Source organism: Oryctolagus cuniculus, chromosome Y, assembly GCF_051225735.1.
Source record: "Oryctolagus cuniculus isolate XC-2025 breed Fujian yellow rabbit chromosome Y, ASM5122573v1, whole genome shotgun sequence".
In the NCBI taxonomy this organism is placed as follows: Eukaryota; Metazoa; Chordata; class Mammalia; order Lagomorpha; family Leporidae; genus Oryctolagus; species Oryctolagus cuniculus.
Window position 1 is genome coordinate 14,235,656 of NC_142889.1, and position 9,523 is coordinate 14,245,178.

At 38.8% G+C, this 9,523-nt stretch overlaps 1 pseudogene; it reads right to left on the reverse strand.

The window, feature by feature from the left end:
• Positions 1–389: 389 nt before the first annotated feature.
• On the reverse strand, positions 390–1,441 carry LOC149119263 (dolichyl-diphosphooligosaccharide--protein glycosyltransferase subunit MAGT1 pseudogene; annotated as a pseudogene).
• Positions 1,442–9,523: the final 8,082 nt, after the last annotated feature.

A 9,523-nucleotide genomic window follows, 5' to 3' on the forward strand; every position in this document is an offset into this window, starting at 1 on the left:
GTTATCAGGACGCATGGATAGAACTGTATTTCAGTAAGAAAGACACAGGAGGAGGGCTGAACAGTCTTGCTGAAGTCTAGATACAAACTCTGAAGAATGGTGCTTTGTTTTCAGAAGATCACACAGCATATGTGATTTCTCCACCCCAAAGGAAATATAGATAAAGTATATACATCCCTGCAAAGATGGAAGAGCTAAGAACAGATTCCTGATGATGTAATTATCCATAATAGGCATATGCCAGAACATCTGGTCAGGACTTTCTTTTCCCGCCTTGGGATAAGACAATATAGAATCAAATGACAAAAAGCTAGCTAAAGCAATTTTCAGCTTTGCTCTAATTAAAACAAAGAAGTAGTTTAAAAAAAAACTTTTAATGATATACTTAATTCTACTAAATTAAATGTTCCATAAAGTACACTAGGAAGACAAGGTTAAAAGGAGAATAATTTCCAAATACTTCATTATTTTGACAGGAAATTTCTTGTTAAGGCACTACACATCTTTGGTTAAATGATTAATTATTTTAATCACTTGAAAAAAAAGAGGTAATACAAAATGCACAAGTTGTATTCTTCTTTTCAAACACACATATTTCTCATTTTTAGTTTCTATTATTCCAGTGTCTACATATCTCTGGATCCCTTTTAACTCATCAGAAAGCTGTATGGATACCCATGATATTTAGATCTGAAAATTGACAGCATCCAACTGAAGAATAATACAACCAATGAAATACCAGCTACGTACATTATCTTTCCCTTTCCAATATCCATGTCAGAAGTAGCAGCTTCACATAAAAGCACCATCCCTAAGGTAATCCCACAAGTCCACCAATAACAGCCAAAAGTAATCCCAACATAAGGGGACCAGCATATTTTGGGGGTCAATTACTCTAGTATTGACATCAGTTCTGTCTGCAATCCTCCAGGCAATCTGCTCAGCTGAAAAACCATGCACCTGCAACTCATATGTATCGCCCCGTTTGGGTTTCCCTTTTGCAGGAAAGTTGATGAAAGTTGGAGCCGAATTCATGTTTAGCATTTGAAACACATCAGAACCTTCATCAAAATCTACCATGGCAAAAAATATTCTGTTGGTAAATGCACTGGAATATCGCCAAGAGTTTGCCAGGATCTGGAATTCTTCATCAGCTTGTTTGCAAACAACACACTGTCTATGAAGTTGGAGAGCAGTGAACATGACAATAACGGAGTAATTTCTTGGTGGAGCTTTAACAAGACGATGAAACTTGTCTCCATTCATTCTTATCACAGGCCTTTTATTGGTCCATTCCATCAGCTGACTAACCTTTACAGATAACACCATCTCTGTCTTTCTTTGGGCAGAAGCCAAAGGAACCTCGTAAATGAGCAGCAGTGCCACCGCCATGGTCACAGAGCCGCACCAGAACCACCGAGGTGCTGCCATGTTCACAGCGCTCCCTTTCACCAGTGAAAACTTTCCTCTGACTGGGACTGAAGGTGGGGCGTGAGAACTGCAGTCTAAAATTCTTAGGTCAATTATAACTCATGGATTGAGAGTCTTCAAGGAATAAGGTTCATAGTCAAAGATATCTCTACCTGTGTACTAAATGATTTTGCTCCCTCTTGAAGCAATCACAACAGTGCTTAGGTGCTCTGAAATGCTGCCAGACTATCCCAATGATGAGATCTGCCTATCATGTTTATTTTGACTTCTGTAGAGTGGATAAATCATATTATTTTCTCTTCAGAGGGAAGGGAATGGCAGGGTCGGGGAAGAAGAGTGCTTTGGATGGTTTTGCTTTTAGCACACATGCCAGGATTTAATGTCCTTTTGTTGTAACAGGGTTTCCTCTCCTGCCAGCACATACCTATCAACATTTTTCACATTCTGGCCACACCAGTGTAAATGCTGCCTGCACATGTGAAGTACCTGTCACAGAAAGGTAATTTAAATGTAGTACCTTCCCTGGTGGAAGTGTACTTATTATGAGCATATCACTTACTGCCTGAGCACTTTCAATTGGTGTTCAGGAAGAATATTGCCTTCCCAGAGAGCCCATTTTTTCCAGTACAGTACTGGATAAACTCTTTACCCATAATATAGAGCATATTTATTTGGTGTGTGTGTCACTAAAAACTCAAATATATAGACAAACATAAATAAAATCAAAGAGGAATATGCATGAAACAATGGTCTAGGAATCAAGGAGCCTCAAAAACTGATTATTTCTAATTATGCAAACAATCCTCTTATCTAATGCAGTAGAGCCCTATCTGAGATAAGAGAGTCTAATGAGGGACAGTTGGTAAGGATGTTCACTATATCCTGTCTCCGACCCTTGTGTGACATAAGTCACTTGGTTTCTTTCAGCATCCACATCCCCATCTGTAGATTGGGTAATTGTGACCCCACCTTAGGGGGACTTCATAGATGTTGTTGTAGTTAAGCATGACAGTGAGTAGAAAAATTCTTTATAAACTGTGCAACCTGCAAATGTATTTATTCAGAAAGTAAGTGATTAGTGAACTGATTAATCTGTCAAACATTTGTTGAGTGCCTGTGTTGATTACTGGAGATTCTGTATTCCGTATTCCAGGGGGTTGGACCCCATTGTTAGCAAATAGATCCATGGGATATTGGATGACAATACCTAGAATAGAGGGTTTCTGAGGGCATCCCCAGAGGGTGAAGAAAGACACTCTATCCCCTTTGGATGTTGGAAATAGTTATTGGAAAATGCTATAAAAAAGTCCAGCTTTTTCCAGTGCTTTCACAGAAGGCATTTTTTGCTTCCTGTAGAGATGTCTGCACTCTAATAGTTCATCAAAATGGTAGTTTTTGGCTATAGGAGTGATGCTGTGATACCAAAGAGGGTGAGAACAAATTGGACCTGAAGCTGAAACCATGGCTGCTTGTGGGCACCTTGACCTGGCAGTATGTTGACACCATGGCGCAGCAAGAAATACTTTAGTCATATTTAATGAACAATGCAGGAAAACTGGAGAAATTTTCCTGAGGATGCTCCATTTGAGGGCTTGTTTGGAGTCCTGAGATAATAAAGAATTATGAACTATTGCCCTGAAAATATCATGGTGGCTAATATTGGTGTGAGCAAATAGGCCAAACCATGACCAGTCAATCCTCTGCTCCATGACAATTGTTTAAAACACTGGCTTGAGAGATGAAGAAGCCGGTATTCAAAAGTATTTCAGTGACTGTTTTTGTTCATGTATCTTGGTTGAATGTTTTTGGTCCTTCTAAACAAATGTGCTTTTTAAAATAATTTTATTTCTATCACTTTAGCTTGGTTGTCTCTTCCAGGAGCCAAACCAGGAATGTCTGATTTGTTGGAAGTGCGGGGAGGGTCCTTGGGCTTGATCTCTCTCATTCCTTTCCCCCACCACTCTGGTTCCCCAGGGAAAAACAAGGTGATGACAGACCTCCCTCCATCAGCCCACATTTTAGTACCAAATGAACTAAGTGATTCATCTTTACTTAATTCAGTATTACTGTTTGTTGAGCACTGCTTAGGCTAGGAGCCTCTTAAGTGTCTCTTAAATAAAGAAGAGAGTGGTGAGAATTAAAAATTAAAAGAGGAACTCTCATTCTTTGCCTTTGGTGAAGGCCCCCTGGTGCTAAATGGTGGTTCTGCAGGAGTGACCCAGGATGGAACAGGACAGGGAGTGCTCTGTTCTTCCTGCCACATGCAGACTGATGAGTTGAAATTATTTTTGCTCCATAATTCTTTGGCTCAGGAGAATGGAGGCTGTCTTAAACCTGCCACCTTCTGCTTGCACTTTCCCCACATAACTGGTGAGAAAACATTCATGGTGTGCCTGAAGAGACCAGTAAGTCAAGGTGAACTGGAATTAGAATCTTAGTTCTCAAGTGTCTACATATTGGGAAATCCTAAAAACACCCTGTTCTGATTCTTGCATATAGGCTTAAGTGATCTGAAGGGACACAGTTACCTCCTATGTTTTGCATATGGCTTTGAAGAATGGTCTGTTTATGGGGTGCCTCAGGCACAAGTAAGTGTTTATTTGATGATCCTAGACTTCAGGCACCTGCTCATCTTGGTAGGAGTCAGTTTTTATGTGCTGGGTAGATGAAGTTCACTTCAAGTGATTTCCCTGCTTGTTGACAATATTATGTCCCTTAGTTTCAGCTCTTTCCTCAAACTCTGAAATATTCTCTTCTGCTGATGTTCACTCAAGTGTTTTGTTGGGATTTTTAGGATCCTGTACTTCCTGTGCATGGTCTCATTTGATGGATGACTACCAACATTTGCTCTTGCTGCCTGTACATAGGCCTTTCCCTCCATGCCTGGTCAGGATGGGACCCTTCGTGTTGATGCATACATTGTCTAATCAGTCTTCAGGGTAGTGCCCCTGTTCTCTACTGGCATCAGTAGACACTGGGTGCAAACCAAGGTGTACATTGCTGTTTATTTTTTCTTTCTTTTTTTTCAGTTTTTCTTTTTTATTTTTAAATTTATATAAAGGGAACAGAATTCATATATTTCACATATACAGCTTTAAGAAAATAACTTTCCCCTCTGCTTCCCTTCCTCCCTCCTACCCCTTTCTCCTTCTTGCTTTTTATTTTTCTTTTAATTTTTGTAATGACCTACTTTAAATTTATTTTATAATCACAAGCTTAATACCACACTAAACCAAGAACTGAACAAGTATTAAGTAGAAATGTCCCGTCCCGTGGGACAGCAACTGGGGCTGAGCACCTAGAAGGAGAAATGAAAAGGAGAGGAGACACAAAGATGGCAGCAAGACAGGTGCCGATCAAGCTGCGACTTTATTTTTCAACCACACACTTATATATTATCGAGGCAGGGTATCAGGAAGGGGAAGGAGGGGGGGCTTATCTTGTAGCTGCAATGCTAGTGCAAGTAGGGGAAAGGTTACAAGGCCTTAAGGCACAAGGTCACACAAGGTTGCATTATCAGTACTATCTGGTCTGGCCTGTCTAGCCCTGTCTCTCCACTAAGAGGTCACATGCTGCGTGGTTCCTGACATAGAAAGTCCACTATTCCTCAGGAGGGTAGACAAAGGATTTAATCAATAACCAAATTCCAAGATATACATTATATTTTTACTCTCTATATTAGTTACCACAAATCAGACATATATGTATATGTATAATTATATATATATATATATATATATATATATATATATATATATATATATATATATATATATATATATATATACTTTGTCTTTTTGGGACTGAATTATTTGATTAAGAATAGGGTCTCCTGTTTCATCCCTTTTGTTGCAAAAGACAGGTTTTATTCTTTTCATGCCTGAGTAGTGTTCCATCATGTATATAAACCTCAATTTCTTTTTTTTTAATTTTTTTTAATTTTTTGACAGGCAGAGTGGACAGTGAGAGAGAGAGACAGAGAGAAAGGTCTTCCTTTGCCATTGGTTCACCCTCCAATGGCAACCGCGGCCGGCGCGCTGCGGCCGGCGCACCGCGCTGATCCGATGGCAGGAGCCAGGTGCTTCTCCTGGTCTCCCATGGGGTGCAGGGCCCAAGCACTTGGGCCATCCTCCACTGCACTCCCTGGCCACAGCAGAGAGCTGGCCTGGAAGAGGGTCAACCGGAACAGAATCCGGTGCCCCGACCGGGACTAGAACCCGGTGTGCTGGCACCGCAAGGCGGAGGATTAGCCTAGTGAGCCGTGGTGCCGGCCATAAACCTCAATTTCTTATCTAGTCTTCAGTTAATAGGCATCTAAATTGATTTCATCTCTTAGCTATTGTGAATTGAGCTGTTACAAACATAGGAATACAAATAACTCTCATGCAAAAATTCTCAATAAGCTAGCTAATCACATTCAACAACACGTGGAAAAGATGCTTACCTAGACAAAGTAAGATTTATCACTTGGGATGCGGTGATGGCTCAACATATGAAAATCAATAAACATGAGATATATTAATAAATTAGAACTAAAAAGCATAGTATCTGAACAGATGTAGAGAAAGCGTTTTTTCATTTCTTTTTTTTTAACCTAGAAAATATTTATTTAAGGTAAACTTCATGGATTTCATAAACACAAATTTAAGAATATAGTTTCTTTCTATCCTACCCTCCTTCCCACCTGCACTTACACCTTTCTTCCTCCCTCTCCTATTCCTGTTCTTATTTTTTAAGATCTATTTTCAGTTAACTTAATAACTTGATTAGCCCTATACTAATTAAAGAGTTGAACAAATAGTATGAAAAATAAAACTGTTTCTCAACAGTTGAGACAAGGGTGTTCAAAGTGATCATATCTCAATATGTCAACCTCACTTAGATAGATTACCTTTTTGGTACTCTATTGGATTTATCTTTTGAAGCCATGAATGAAAAGCCAGCAGGAGCAGGTGTGTATGTGTGTATGCACATGCACACATGCATTCATGTGTATATGTTCTCATTTCCATGTGATTTCATATGCAAGCCCTAGGAGATCTATGCCTTCTTTTCAAGTATTAGGTCCTCCCTCTTAATCAGGTTTCCGTGTCAATGTCCTGCCCTCATATCTCCCCGCCCCCATCCTATTTAAAAAAATTAAGTCAGGCTTATCAAGACAGAAGAATGGTGAGCAGAGCATGAGGAAATCCTTGCTATAAATCAGTGACAGTCCTGGCCCTAGCCAGCTATGCTAGCAGTGGGGCAGGTCTACCATGATATCATGGCCCTCACTATTCCTTTATTTTCTGAAATTGAGAGGATTTCAAGTTAAATTACTCTAGAAGCTGGGAGAATTAATATTCTGTAATTTTAAAGGTCTGGGACAAGTGTCTATGTCTGTTCTACTTCCATACAGGTGATTTCAGTAGAAACAGATGCGAGTTGTAATTATAAATTTTCTGGTAGTCATATTAAAAAAGTGAAAAAAAAGAGATAAAGTTATTTCATGCCATTCTCTTCAGCTAAATATATAAAATATATTTCAACTTATTATAAAAATTATTGGTGAAGAATTTTGCATTCTTTTTCAACACCAAGCTTTGACTCTGTTGTGAGACTCACACTGACAGCATATCTTGGTTAGTGCTAGCCACATTTCAGGCACTGTGTAGCAATAAACACACTGAACATTGCAACTCTAAATCATCCAAGACAGTTTTTGTCAGAGAGAGGAAATCCACATCATATTTTCTTTTTGGATTTTGTAAGGACATTTATATAAGATACATACTTATCATTCTTATTGTTTCAAAACATTTTTATAAGTAGGTGCTCTGATTTTGTGTATATAATTTCCTTCTAGTGTGACTGTACTTTTTTCAAACTTGGTGTTCAGTCTCTACCATGCCACACACCTTTACCTTCTCATCGATAACCCTTACTAGGATTTCCAGAGAACTTGAGAAATGAATCATTTCTCGATCTGTAAATCTATATTTATGTATATTTGAGTGAATCTCTACTATAATGTAAATAAATCTATTGATATAAATATATACATTTCTAAGTGTATGTACTTCTCAGCACTCCCAAGGACAGATGAAATGTTATGTTCATTAAGCAGTGAAAAAGTCATTTTATATGCTATTTGAGATGGTATTTCAAGGTAGATATGTACAGAAGCAGCAGAAAGTTGCTCCCAGGTGAGAAGAGTGGAATTAATCAAGCATGACCTCATAAATGGAAAATATAGAACATTTTTATGAAGAGTGATGAGAGCAACATGTATGAAGTTAAATAAGAGAAATTAAGCCTAAACTGGAATCCTTAAAAGAAGGCCCAGTTGCTAGTGCATTTAGATTTTATTTTATAAATTCAGGGAATTCTCTTAATATTCTAAGCAAGGGAAAATCATTGTCATAGCTATTTGTTAGGGGAATTAAATTTATATCAGTATAAAATAAATGAGGTTTTCATATTGAAGAGTTCTGAGAAGGAAGATTGCCTTACAGATTAGATATGCTGTCCAAAGTGTAGTAAGTAATTTGGCAGTTGATACAATGGTGGAAAACAAAGACAAAAATAAAAGCAGAGATGTATATTTTCTGGGATAAACCAGGCCACAGTAAATAAAAGATTCAGATGTGTGATGGCTCAATGTAGTAGAAGTTTGTTTTTCATCCATACAAAATGGACCAAGAATATTCTAGGGAATTAGGTGTGGTGTTTGGCCCACTTTTAAATATTCAATCATCTATATATCAATTCAATCTATCTATATCATTCCAGTAGGCTTCTAAAATCAATGCAGAGGCTAACTTCCTAATCAGCCAGTGCTGAAGAAATGCATGTGGAAATATTTAATGCCTCAAGTCTGGAATGTTTGTTGGTGTTCCTTGGTTAGAATTTTGTCTAACATCACAACAGTTAATTACAAGGGAGGCTGGGAAATAGATCTAACTGTATCTCTGAAGAAGAGAAAAAAACATTTTGGCAAATGTCTAAAAGTGTTGGCTGTGTATATCATGGGGAGAAACTTGGATAATTCCAACTCTATGGATAAGAGGAAAGAAGAAAAACCAGTCAGAGAAACAGTCAAAATAATCGACACTGATTAATTTCTCATTGCATGCATTGGACTTTATGCATTATATATTTAAAGATCAGTCATTCTCTGAGAGAGGTACACTATTTTTTGCTTTTATTGATGATTTTTAGGGGTGTGAAAGAGGCCCTAAGTCATATAACTAATGTGTAATAAGTCATAGACTCTAAAGGCTCATGTTAAACATGTTAGAAACCTAGGGGAAAAAAAGCAAAATAGTTCATTAGTCTACTTCATTCTTTTAGTACCACCTGGGTTAGGTGCCTTTATGTAGACATCAGGAAGCTGAAAACTACCCTCACTTCCTCACTTCTTTTTTTTTTTTAATTTTTATTTATTTGAAAGACAGAGCTACAGAGAGAAGTAGAGATGAGAGAAAGGTCTTCCATCCACTGGTTCACTCCCCAGATGGCCACAGCAGCTGAAGCTGTGCCAATCTGAAGCCAGGAGCCAGGAGCTTCTTCCATGTCTCCCACATGGTTGCAGGGGCCCAAGTGCTTGGGCCATCTTCTACTGACTTCCCAGGTCGTAGCAGAGAGCTGGATAGGAAGTGGAGCATCTGGGTCTTGAACCGGCACCCACATGGGTTTCTGGTGCTTCAGGTTAGGGCTTTAACTCCCTGCCCCACAGTGCTGGCCTCAACTACCCTCACTTCTGGCATCAACCGCAAGTTCAGGAATAGCCAGGATTACATTCAGGTTCAATAATATACCAACAAGACTCATAGAACTTACTGAAAGTTGTTATACTCACATTTGTGATCTCTCACATTCCTCTCCCAGTGGAGTGGAGAGCAAACTAATTTCTGCAGAAACCATGTTTGACAATACACATGGCATGTTGCCAAACAAGGAAGCTCATCTGAGCCTTAATGTCCAGGATTTTAATTGGAGGTTGGCTGTGTCACAAAGTTGACTGACCAGCCTCTCACTTCTCTGGAGGTCAAGGCCCCCAAGTAAGGAAAATATTCTTATCAGGCAGGAAATTCCAACTACCTAGAAATTA